We start from the raw sequence: 13,883 nt of genomic DNA on the forward strand, positions 1-13,883 counted from the left end.
AGCAGAAGTAGATGTTTTTCAGAATTCTCTTGCTTTTCCTATGACGCAACAGATGTTGAAAATTTGATCTCTGGTTTCTCTGCCTTTACTAAATACAACTTGAACATCTAGAAGTTCTTGGTTCATGAACTATTGAGGGCTTGCTTGGAGAATTTTAAGCATTACTTTGCTAGCAAGTGAGATTAATGCAATTTGCAGTGTTTGAGCATTCTTTGGCATTGCCTTTCTTTGGAATTGGAATGAAAACTGATCTTTTCCAGTCCTGTGGTCACTGCTGAATTTTCCAAATTTTCTGGCATATTGAATGCAGCACTTTAACAGCATCATCTTTCAGGATTTGAAATAATTCAACTGGAACTCCTTCACCTCCACTAGCATTGTTTGTAGTGATGCTTTCTAAGGCCCACTTGACTTCACATTCCAGGATGTCTGGCTCTAGGTGAGTGATCACACCATCGTGATTATCTGGGTCGTGAAGATCTTTTTTGTACAGTTCTTCTGTGTATTCTTGCCATCTCTTCTTAATATCTTCTGCTTCTGTTAGGTCCATACCATTTCTGTCCTTTATCGAGTCCATCTTTGCATGAAATGTTCCTTTGGTAGCTCTGATTTTCTTGAAGAGATCCCTAGTCTTTCCCATTCTGTTCTTTTCCTCTATTTCTTTGCATTGATCACTGAAGAAGGCTTTCTTATCTCTTCTTGCTGTTCTTTGGAATTCTGCATTCAGATGTTTATATCTTTCCTTTTCTCCTTTGCTTTTTGCTTCTCTTCTTTTCACAGCTATTTGTAAGGCCTCCCCAGACAGCCATCTTGCTTTTTTGCATTTCTTTTCCACGGGGATGGTCTTGATCCCTGTCTTCTGTAGTGTCACGAACCTCATTCCATAGTTCATCAGGCACTCTTATCTATCAGATCTAAGCCCTTAAATCTATTTCTCACTTCCACTGTATAATCATAAGGGATTTGATTTAGGTCATACCTGAATGGTCTAGTGGTTTTCCCTACTTTCTTCAATAGGATAGAAAAGAAGGTAAATATTCCTGTTGAGTTATGAAGAAAAAACAGAGACTAGAGTTTTGAAGTGATTGCTAGTTAAGTACAATATAGGTGTATATCCTTTTTTTCCAGAAAAGGTTGACAAGATGAACATGAATTCCATCATTAATGAAAGTTTGGTTAACTTATCTTCTTATTCTACAGTAAATAAATCATAAATCTTTGACTTACACTTCTTGTTTTACATTTTTTTTCCCTACCTTTTCCACACTTGATACCAAACCACTCCTCTCATTCAGTTTTATTTGTCCTAAGATCACAAGTGGACACTGTCCAATTATAAAGTAGCTATATGATGGCTTCTTGGTGTAAATGACATTGAGAATGTGGTGGAGACATTCCGTATGATAAAAATTTTTTAAATTCAGCATTGATGAAAATGAAAGCCCTAGAGTTTAAGGACTAACATGTGAAGCCTAATGGGATTTAATGGAGAAAACTTAAAAGATTGTCTTTGAAAGAAAAACTGCCAATTCTGACATTTGAGAAAATGGGGAAGTGAAATAATCATGTATAATCATTATTGGATGAACAGTGTTTTATATATATATATATATTTGAGGATACAAAGATAGGGAGATAAGAATTTCAAATAAGTAGAAAATCTATGTATACAACTGATAACTAAATGATAACACAGGTTGGAAAGTTATTTAGATGCAGAAGCATATAAAGATGCAGACTCAAGAAGAAAGAGGAATCACCTTGAAACTGAAATTAGTTAGAGGTTTAAGTTAATTTTATTTTTCTGTGTGTGTTTAAGGGGGAAAAAAAACTCAAATGTAGAACAAGATCAGAGTTTAATTTTTTCTGAGTAGTATTTTTTCTGTTCATTCATTCATTTTTCATTCAGCCAATTAATATTTTTTCCAGTACTTCATTCCTATTTCTGTGCTTGCTGCTGCTGCTGCTAAGTCACTTCGGTCGTGTCCGACTCTGTGCGACCCCATAGATGGCAGCCCACCAGGCACCCCCGTCCCTGGGATTCTCAGTGGGTTGCCATTTCCTTCTCCAATACATGAAAGTGAAAAGTGAAAGTGAAGTCACTCAGTGGTGTCCAACTCTTAGCGACCCCATGGACTGCAGCCTACCAGGCTCCTCCATCCATGAGATTTTCCAGGCGAGAGTACTGGAGTGGGTTGCCATTGCCTTCTCTGATTTCTGTGCTTAGGTGTTGGGGAAAAAACTAGGAATTTTTTTCTTTTTTGGTTTGGTTTTTCTTTGAAGAGAGTTGTGAATCTAGTAAAAGGAACATCATGTTAAGAAATGTATCATATGATGTAATACATTTCTTTCTCCAAGGTAAAGAGCGGAGCATTTTTAAGTCTTGGGGGAGAAAGGAAAGGCTAGGGATGGCTTCTGACCAGTGGGAAGAGACATGTTCAGAAGGGTATAGTGAGGGCATTCTAGGTAGAGAAAGATCATCTGCAGGGATATAAAGTGAATATAACAACAGAATGAGTTCAGGAGACTGTAATTTGAATCAGTGTAGTACTTTCTACCATTCTCCTGTGATTTCCAGTGAGTTCAGTACTATATAAGATTGGCCTTTGTGCTTAGAGATCATAAAAAAAATAAAGATGAAACTATGTTCAGTATACTCTACTTAGAGAAAATAGTGTATTGTTACAGTTCAAGGTAATTTTAACAAAGATTAAAATCAAGAAAATGATTCTGTTTTAGTTAGAATTTTTTTTTATTGGAATATAATTGCTTTACAATGTTCTGTTAGACAGGAACATGAATCAGCCATATGTATACAAATATCCCTTCCCTCTTGCACCTCCCTCCCACGTCCTCATCCCACCCCTCTGGGACATCAGAGAACATGAAGCTGAGTTCCCTGTGTTAAAAGGCAGCTTCCTGCTAGCTCTCTGCTTTACACATGGTAGTGGATATATTAATACTACTGTCTCAATTCATCACCCCTTCTTTCACCCTCGGTGTCCACAATTCTCTTCTCTACGTCTGCACCTCTATTCTTGCCCTGTTAATAGGTTCCAGTACCGGTTTTCTAGATTCGGTATATATATATATGGTAATATACAATATTATATATTGTATGTAACAATATATATGGTATATTGTATATGTATTAAAATATATATGTATATTGGTTTTTCTCTTTTTGACTTAGAAAATTTTTACTACAATATACCCCATTCCTCCAGCATTTTAGTTAATCAAGCCTTGTCTATAACAGGTATCCAGCCAAGTAAAATAATAAATAATTGCTTTTCATAATAATAAACAAATCTTAATAATAATAAAAAACATAATAAATAAATAAATAAAATAAAAATAAATAAAGAAAGAAAGAAACAAATAACCAGTCTCCACACTGGTATATTTCTCCTTCATTTGTTGAAAATCTCAAATAATGATTAAGACTGGGGACTCAAAGTCAGATTGAGGGATTTCCCTATAGTCCAGTGATTCAGACTGTGTGCTTCCACTGCAGGTGGCCTGCGTTGCATCCCTGGTCAAGGAACTAAAATTCTGCAGCTGCGCGGTGCTGATAAAAAACTTATTTGTAACTTTTCACAAAATAATTATGGTCTTTGGTTTCCTTGACTGTAAAATTATGATAATTGTTGTTGTTTAGTTGCTAAGTCGTGTCTGATTCTTTTTTGTCCCCATGGACAGTAGCCCCCCGGGCTCCTCTGTCCAACGGAGTTCCCAGGCAGAATACTGGAGTGGGTATTTCCTTCTCCAGGGGATCTTCCCAATCCAGGGACTGAACCCATGTCTCCTGCATTGCACTTAGATTCTTGACCCCTGAGCCACCATGGAACCTCAAAATGGTAATAATACTTACTGCTAAAGGTTGTTGGAGGATTGTATGAGATAATATGTGTAAATGCTTAGCATGATTTATGTCATATAGCAGGTGCAAAATACACATTTGCTGTTAATTTCTCTTCTTCATTTCCTGAAAAGAGAAATTTTTTGAGGAAAACAAATGACTTTCCTTATACGTATTTTCTATAGGAGGTAAGAATATGAAAAATACATTTGTGAAAGTGTATATATAAACAACTTATTTACATGTATAGATATTTTTTCCTAATTCTTGGTTTATCTTATTTTCCTCACATGTGAACTCTACTTTTGTATTAGTTTCAGGCTAGGCTTTTGCATTTGGCTTTATTTATTTGGCTGCCTTGTATCTTAGTTGTGGCATGTGAAATGTTCCATCTTCATTGTGGCATGCAGGATCTTTAGTTGTGGCATGCGGGATCTTTTTTTTTTTTAGTTGCGGCATGCAGAATCTTTAGTTGTGGCATGTGGGATCTATTAATAGTTCCCTGACCAGGGAAGGAACCCAGGCCCCCTGCGTTGGGAGCATGGAGTCTTAACCACTGGACCACCAGGAAAGTCTCCTGCTTGGCTTCATCTTACCTTCTTCAAGGATTTGTTTCTAAAGTGAACAAGAATATATATTATTGTGTGAATATTTTGGAGTGAAGAACCTTGTCTTTGTACAGTGTTGGCTTTAGTTATGACAGTTCTCCTTTTAGAGCTGATCAGTATTTCCTTTTATTTTTTAGGAATAAAAGTCTTCTAAAGCTTTGTAGTCTTCTAAAGCAGAACCCATCTGTTTTATTAAACCACCTCTTTTGGTTGAGAAAAAAGACCAACATGTAGTCATTGAGTGATTATTATGTGCCAGGCACTGGGATTCAGTGACAAACAAATAAGGTTCTTGGGCATTTTTCTTTTCATTTTCTAGGACATAATTTTTCAGTATTGATGTAACATATTGCTACCATCATATTACATGTGGTTCAAGCAAAACTTGTTCTTAAGGTAGAATAGAGATTTCTGAAGAAATGTCTTGGAATGTGATATTTTATGCCAGAGCAAATCAATTCTAGGAAAAAAATCTCTTAACTTTTGAGGAATCTTTATTGTCTCCTATGTTTTATACAGGGAGTCTGTTGGGCAGTTAGTCAAGTCCTCTGCTCAGAGTCAAATAAAAAACAGCTCTCTGCTTCCTGTGCCTTCCAACAGAATGCATTCAACAAGTATTGATTGTATACATTTGGCCCTCTGTATCCACGGGTTCTGCATCTGCAGTTTTAACCAATCACAGATCAGCAATATTTGGGGGAAAATAAATTCCAGAAAGTTCCAAAAAGGAGACATGAATTTGCTTCATGCCATCAGCTATTTATATAGTGATTATATTGTAGTATTTATAGCTGTTTATATAGCATTCACATTGTATTATGAATGTATTGTAAGTAGACTAGAGATGTTTTAAAGTGTAAGGAGAACATGCTTAGGTTATATGCAAATACTGCCCCATTTTATATAAGGGAGTTGAATATCCCTTGTGCTTTGGTATCTGTGAGGGGTCTTGCAACCAGCCACCTGCAGGTACCAAGAGAGGACTAAACTTTATGCCAATACTGTATTAAGCCCCCATTCTAGTATCCTTGCCTGGAGAATCCATGGATAGAGGAGCCTGGCTTAGGGTTGCACAGAGTTGGACATTACTGAAGCAACTTAGCACATACTTAAGCCCAGGGGTTACAGCAGTGAATGATAGTCAAAAATCACCGCCCTCGTGGTGTTCACTTTATAGTCAGTAGTAAGATAATTGTATAAGTAGGTGTGATGTTATGGCATTTTGTGATAAGTGTTGTAAGAGAAATGTAAACAAGGTAAGAGGGTGAATGTTAGGTAGTTTAGAGAAGTCCGTTGAGCTAATAGTGTTTGAACAGAAATCTGAATGATACGAAGGACCCCATGAATCTGTCTGAGGCATAAGTGCTGAGGCAGTAGTGTGTTTGGTGTGTTTAAGAAATAGGAGTGAGATAGAACAGAGTGAACAATGTGGGGAAGAATAATAAAAAATAAGGAGAAGGAGGTAGCCAGGGCCTAGATAATGTAGGGACTTTTAAGACTTGACTAAGTGTTTAGGTTTTATTCTGGATTTGATTGGAAGCTGTTGAAAGGTTTTGAGTGGGGAGATGACTTGACCTAATATGTACACTTTGAAAGGCAAGAGCGATACAAGAGTGGCAAGTTATATGGCAGTTACAGTATTTGAGTCAAGAGATGGTTTGGAGTTGAACCTAAAGTGTGATCAAGAAGACGGGTTTAAGATATATTTTGAAGATAGTAGTGATGATAACCTGTATTGGATGTGTGGTCTGAGTAAAAGAGTAAGTCAAATATGACTCCAAAGATGGCCTTAACAGCTGGGTGCTATTTACTGAGACGAGGAACACTGGCAGAAGCAAGTTACAGGAGTGCAGATGTTAAGAGTTTGGTTTGGATATATTGACTTTGAGTTATCTATTAAATGTTACCGGTGGAGATACATTGAGTAGGCAGTTGGATATATAAATCTTGAGATTGGGATAAGTGTAAATTTGGGAGTTGATCAGTGTAGAAATGCTTATTTACAGCCATGGGACTTCATGAGATTACCTGGATAGTGAGTGCAAATAGAGAAGAGATGTTCTTGGACTGAGTTGTGGCATATTCTTGACACTTAGTAAAATTGCCAGGGTTGAAAGAATGTTTTGATGTTATAATATTAGGAATAATACGTTCCTAACTAAGAAAACCTAGAAAGTAATAACTAGTCAAGACATAGAGACAAAAACAAGATGGTTGAGAAACATATTGCCATTCTTTTACCTGTTAAATAGCTCTTTGTGTCGCAGAGCTCAGAACACTCATTTTATGTGAAATTAAGAGCAAGAGTGCCTATTTCTACTTGATTACTCTGAAAAGATGGCCAGAATGGTCATTAGTTTCCTAGATGTCCATTGTGAGAGGCAACATAAGGTTAAACAAACAAGTAGAAGTTTATGAAATAATGAATCAAGTATCAAAAGATGTTAAGCTACTTACTCATTAATACGATACCCCTTTCTAGCTTTGAAAACTTGCAGAGTTAGAGTGAGATCAAGCGGTCTCCTAATTTCTTATTTAACTTGTCATTGGGCATTGTTATACCTTCCTTTTAAGAAGCTGGTTTTTCATCTATGGACTTAGTTGACATCCTAGAATACATATATGTGACTGTTAGGGGCTTAATACTGTTTTAGGTTGACTTACTGCATTTTGCAGGTTTTTCTGGATGTGGGTAAGGATCTATTTAAATGTATTTGAGGTGTCAGAAATTGGAAGGAATAGAAATAACAGGTGATAAAAGCAATCACAGTCTATAGATTTTGTTGTTGATAATTTGAAAACCTATCAGAAATCCTCTTAGCTAACGCATGAAACGTATTCTCTTGCTTGAGCATATGACTTCACACTTGCCAATCTACCTCTACCATTAGGAAAATGAAGGGCCCATCTGTTGAATTGGCACTGTGCCCAAAAGGCGGCTAGTGTCGGACTTTGTCAGTTCAGGAAAAGGTATTAATTCCAGAACATTGAGGGGAAACTTTTCTAGTAACAACATATTCCCTAGGGTTTATTTGATTGCTTGTTGGCTGTTTTATAGAAAGCACCTGAGAATTAAGGATCCGTATCATGTATGATTTCTTTTTCCTAAGTCAGAAACATCATTTGTATGTATTTGAGACCCAATTCTCTTTCATATAAATGGCATTCTTAAGAAACATTACCAAAAATGTCCAGATAGTTAGAAGCATTCTTGTTAAGTAGAACTGAGACGTTTTAAAAAGTAGTATGATTTGGGATTCAGATAAGCCTCAAAAGACATTTCTAGGTGTATCCGTTCCATGCAAATCCGGAAACTATGTTTACCGAGGTATAGAACTAGGTAATTAAAAAGTGGCGACCTCCAAGTTTCGTGGGCATCCATTTTGTACCTTACCTGAGAAGCTGGCCTTAAAAACAGGATCATAACTCTTTTGGTGGTGGTGGTGGTCATGGACCCCATTTAGAGCATAATGAAACCTTTCTAACCTTTCCCCAGAAGTGCACATATGCCTATAAGATTTTTGGCATGTAATTTGGGGGGGGGGCGGGTTCTTGTGCAATTTTGATTGTAGGCTATTATACTTTGTTTCAGAAGAATCTTAATTATGAATTGTTATGTAACAATAGTTGCATTTTTTGCCTGTTCTTCAATAGGGATTGCATTTAAAAATGGAAATAAACTTATATGGTATCATGGTTGGATGGTAGTTTAAATAAATCTTTGCCAGACTGTCTGTTATCTGTCCACCTTCCTTTTTTCTTCACCATTTTGGTAATGCAATAATTTCTGGAGAATGACTAGTTAAAGCAACATTCCAATGTTAGAACGGCAGGCTGCATTTTAGAAAAGTAACTGTCCGAAATTGGAAAAATGGCAGCAAAATGATAATCATCTATCTGTGCCCTACCCTGGATGGCTTCCAGCTAGGTTCCCTAGCTATATCCCACACACTCTGAAATGCATGCAGTTTCTGAATCCAAATCTGACCATGTGCCTTGGCAGGACATACTCTGGCACTGTTAGGATCCTGCCTACCTCTTTAGTTTTGTGTCTCATTGGGCCTCTTATCCTTGTGCTTCAGCTGTTTGGAACTGTCAGTCATTCCCACACACAATTCGTTTATATCTCCATGACTTTCATGTTCCTCCCAGTGCCTGGCTGCTTAGAGAACACCTACCCAACTTCTGAGACAAAGTTCAAGTTGATGCTGTGAAGCTTTACCTGGCCATCTCCTCTCTTTTGGTGAACAGTATGCACTCATTTCTCTTTGGATTTCTCTTTGGCATATACCTAGGAGTGGAATTGCTGGGCCACAGGGTAAGCATATTTTTATCTGTAGTAAATACAGTCAAACAGTTTTCCAAGTTTTATTGTATGACTTTATAACTTTCTCAGGCTCGACATCTTCCCCAGTTTTTAGTGTTGCCATTCTTTTTAATTTTAGCCATTTTGGTGGGTAATAGTATTTCATTGGTATTGATTTACATTTCACTGGTGAGGTTGAGCATCTTTTCATGTGTGTGTTGAGCATTTGGGCATCCTCTTGTGAAGTCCTGCTCTTAATATATATTCTGAATGCAATTCCTTTCTCAGATCTGTGCATTGCAAATATCATCCCATGTGTGGCTTCTGTTTTCACCCTCTTGGTGGTGTCTTTTGATGAACAAAAGTTCTTATTTCGTGAAGTCCAATTTGTTTTCTTTTTCTGATCTAGATTGAAGAAGCATATAGTTGCATGTAGAAGGAAAGGAGAATTACTTAATAGGCATAAAGTTTCAGTCAAGCAAGATGAATAAGCTCTAGAGATTTATTGTACTGATTGTACATATAGTCAACAATAATGTACACTTAAAAACTTGGTAGATCTCATAGTGTGTTCTTACTACAGTAAGACAAAAGATAAAAGAGGTTGTGTTCTAGGTGGTAGTCTTGAATGGAAACAAAAAGGAGAGGATTGTATTAAGAAAATAGCACCTCAGGAATTTCCCTAAAGGTCCACTGGTTAAGACTCTGTGCTTCCAATGCACGGGGTGCAGATTCAATCCCTGGTTGGGAACTAGGATCTTACATGCCTTGTGATGGAGCCAAAAAAGAAGATAGCTAGTCAGTATTAGGATAATAGAGTTAGAAAGTACATCCAAAAGCTGTTGGGTTAGATTTCTCGATTTTATGTATATATGAACAAGACTTGAGAGGTGTGTGCATGTGGCAGCGATGGTGGTGGCTTAGTCGCTAAGTTGTGTCCGACTCTTGGCAACCCTGTGGACTGTAGCCTGCCAGGCTTCCCTGTCCATGGGTTTTTCCAGGCAAGAATACTGTACGTATATGGAGCTATGTATATTTCAGTATATTTCAATTTTTTTAATACATTTTTGTTGGATTTGTGCTTAGTTATAAAACTAATAAACTCTGTAATAGGTCAAGGAAAAAATATTTATAAGTAATTTTTTTTTCCAAATAAGTAAACAACTTCCAAATCTTTTCCCCTAAAGGTAACCAGTGCTATCAATTGGTGTATAATCATCCATTCATATTTATTTCTGTGTGCATACAAATATGTATGTTTTTTTCTACCCTTTACGAATATGAGATCATGCTTGCATTTTTACTTAAAAATAGCATATATGGCTGTATATTTGTGTATATGTGTATATATATATATTTAACTTTTTGTGTGTGGCACATCAAGGACTGCTATAACAGCCTTTCATTGGTGCTTTTGTTTTTCTATGATAGAAAATACTACTTTCCAAAGTGATGGTGGCCCCTAGTGTCCCTGTCCCACCTTGCCAATATTAGTTGATATCAGTCTTAAATTTCAGCCAAAGTAATGACTGAAAAATACCTTGCCTTTGTTCACATCTGCCTGACTACTAGGGAGGCAGGTCATCTTTTGATGTCAATTGTCTGTGTATATCTCCTGTATATCTTTTCTTTTGGTCTAGTTTGCAGAAGTAACTGTGTGTGTTAGAGATATTAATCCTTTTTCATATTTATTATATCTTCTCCCAATTTATTGTCTTTGATTTTATTTACATCTTATGTTACAGGTATATAATGCTTTTATATAATCAAATCTGTCTGTATTTTCCATTGTGGTTTCTAGTTTCCTGATTTGCTTTAAGGTTTCTCAACCATAGACTACAGAAATAGTCACAGATACTCTTCAAGTGCTTTTATTTTTATATATAGTTCTTAAGTATATGAGGAAATTATTCTTGAGTTTAAAGTGAGGAATGGATCTTTGTTTTCTCCAAATGGATAGCTAATTAAGTCCACATGCAGCAAACGTATGTCAAATAAATTAGCTTCTTGCCATATTGAAATGTTAACTCGGAAAGATTTTTTATAGGGACTTCTCTGGTGGTCCAGTGGCTAAGACTCCACACTCCCAATGCATGGGGCCCGGATTCCATCATTGGTCAAGGAATTAGATTGCACAGGTCACAACTAAACCTACATGCTGCAACAAAAGATTGAAGATCCTATGTGCTGCAACTAAGATCCAGTGCAACCAAAAAATAAATGTTCTATATGAGCCTATAAATATATTTTTTTAAGTTTTTACAGGATGGCCACTAGTGTATTCTATATTTATGCAAAGTAAGAAGGGAATCCCTTCCACAAGACCCTTTATTTTGATCTGCCAGAAAAATGTTAAACAACTTTATTGAGGTATAATTTATTGAGGTACTATATAATTCACTAATTTGAAACATACAATTCAGTGATTTAGTATATTCACATGGTTCTACACCCATCTCCACTATCTATTTAAGAACATTCATCTTGGTGCCCGCTAGCAGGCACTTTCCAGTGCAGGTATCCCCTTTTACCCCAGCCTTAATTACCAGGGCTATCAGCTCGCTAATCTACTTTCTTTCTGTATGGATTTGCTGTTTTTGGACATTTCATACAAATGGAATGTTAGAGTGTTTTCTGTTGCTGGCTTCCTTCATTTAACATAGTGTTTTCAAAGTTCATCTATGTTATAGCAGGTATCAGTGCATCTGGCCTTCAATATCCTTGGGTTTCACATCCTCGCATTCAACTAACTGTGGATTGAAAATGGGCGGAAAAAATTCCAGAAAGTTCCAAAAAGCAGAATTTGAATTTTCTGCATGCACCTATTTACACGGCATTCACGATATACTGAACTGAACTGATGTAGCATTTACTTTTTGTAAGGAATGAGAAGCAATTTAGAGGTGATTTAAATGCATGTAGGTTATATGAAAATACTTTGCCATTTTATGTAAAGGGCATCAGTATGTTTGGGTTTGGTATCTGGGGGGGTTTTTGAAGCCAATCCCCTGCCTATACTGAGGATGACTGTATGCTGTTTTTTAGATGAATAACATTCCGTTGTATGGATAATGTTGCTGTGAATATGTACAAGTTTTTGTGTAGATAAATATTTTCATTTCTCTTAGGTATACACACACACATACATACATATACGCATACACCTAAGAGTGAAATTGCAAGGTTATGTGGTAACTCTGTTTAGCCTTTTGAGTAACTGCCAGACTGTTTTCCAAAGCAACTGCACCATTTTACATTCCGACTCCAATTTTTCCACAGAAAAGTTTTATGAAAAACAAATGTAAGATATTTACAAAGTAAATGGTGCCCTCTTGGAAGTGACTCTTGTTTAGTGTATAACCAAGTAGATTGACCCTGAATTGACAGCCTTTAATCCTGGTCAAAGTGTAATAATTCGTTAATGAGCAAATCTTTCTGATGTTAACTTGTACTTTCCTCCTGTTGCCATTCTAGAATTCCCTAGGGATAGAGATCACTGTCCCTGCACATTCCTTGCAATCATGGACCCATCCCTCCTTTCTCAAAAACAGAATAGAAGTTATATATATTTGATCTTTGTTAATTTTATTGGGAAGAACTAAAGTAAGCTTTGATTAGATTATCTTCCTGACAGACAGTTGATGAGTATAATTTTTTCCTCAGGATTAGCTTTGGGAATTCTTTCTGTGTGTATTTTACTTTTGTGGCTTACTAATTACAATTTATGTCTGCTATTTCACTTTCCTGTTCTAAGTTTCTGCAATAATTTGTTGGTATAATATAGTATTTCTTTGGTCATGAGAGACATTCTTTCCTCCCTGTTTAATGTTTCTGAAATTAGGAAATAACACAGCTGATAATTACATTTAATGCGGTGGTAGTTTACAAAAAATTTTCCCCTGGAAATGTGGTCATTGATTCGTGAAACCTCTTAGAATCAGTAGCATCTTGGAATTTAAGAAATATGTACAGTATATAAATATAAAAATAGCTAGATTTATTGCTGATTAGTACGGTGTTAGGAATTGTTGGTGATTCTCCCTATCTTTTAAATGAAGGGTTGTTCTGTAGTTGAGTAAAAAAGCTTAATTTGTCCAGGTTTGTAGTTTATGTTGTGTAAATCATTTAGGAACACAGTTCAAATTTTGTTGGTATCTTCATGATATTTTAGCTCTTTGTGATTTCAGTGACTTACGTAACGTTTGTGATTCAGTGGTTTAATGTAAAATATCTTAAACCAATTAGGACACTGCTTATGCTTTTACTGGTAGTACACATAGTGCTTAATTTTAGTTGTTAAAACAATGTGAGAAGATTGAATAGTGTCTAAAAACAATTAAAATACCAATTCTTTAGTATTTTGATTTTCATTTTATCTATTCTCTGTATACATGATTAAAATATAGTAATACGCATGTTTGCTTATTCAGTCACTAGGTATTTATTGAACGTCTCTTATGGTCCAGGCACTTTACTAAGGATAAAGCAGTAATAAGGCAGACAGGATTGTTGTTATTATGAAGCAACTGGTCTCATGTAATATGGATATTTAGCATGTAGCTTACTAGTATAAGTTGCCTCAGGACTTACAGTATGCTATCAGTTCAGTTCAGTCGCTCAGTCGTGTCCGACTCTTTGCGACCCCATGAACCGCAGCACGCCAGGCCTCCTGGAGTTCACTCAGACTCACGTCCATTGAGTCAGTGATACCATCCAGCCATCTCATCCTCTGTCGTCCCCTTCTCCTCCTGCCCCCAATCCCTCCCAGCATCAGTCTTTTCCAGTGAGTCAGCTCTTCGCATGAGGTGGCCAGAATACTGGAGTTTCAGCTTCAGCGTCATTCCTTCCAAAGAACACCCAGGGCTGATCTCCTTTAGAATGGACTGGTTGGATCTCCTTGCAGTCCAAGGGACTCTCAAGAGTCTTCTCCAACACCACAGTTCAAAAGCATCAATTCTTCGGCGCTCAGCTTTCTTCACAGTCCAACTCTCACATCCATACATGACCACTGGAAAAACCATAGCCTTGATTAGATGGACCTTTGTTGGCAAAGTAATGTCTCTGCTTTTGAATATGCTATCTAGGTTGGTCATAACTTTCCTTCCAA

General features: G+C 36.6%; 1 protein-coding gene across 8 annotated transcripts in view; it reads left to right on the plus strand.

The window, feature by feature from the left end:
- The window catches only part of ASH1L (ash1 (absent, small, or homeotic)-like (Drosophila)), a 210,193-nt gene that overhangs the window by 7,021 nt on the left and 189,289 nt on the right, over nucleotides 1-13,883 (plus strand). For 3 of the 8 annotated variants that reach the window (XM_010838279.1, XM_010838277.1, XM_010838275.1), the window contains exon 2: nucleotides 8,623-8,788. The exons of the other annotated variants lie outside the window; for them this stretch is intronic. The gene's annotated coding sequence lies outside the window, so the exon portion shown is untranslated. The remainder of the gene's footprint in view (nucleotides 1-8,622; nucleotides 8,789-13,883) is intronic. 8 annotated transcript variants of the gene reach the window in all.

This window comes from Bison bison, unplaced genomic scaffold (genome assembly GCF_000754665.1).
Source record: "Bison bison bison isolate TAMUID 2011002044 unplaced genomic scaffold, Bison_UMD1.0 scf7180017864093, whole genome shotgun sequence".
Taxonomy (NCBI): Eukaryota; Metazoa; Chordata; class Mammalia; order Artiodactyla; family Bovidae; genus Bison; species Bison bison.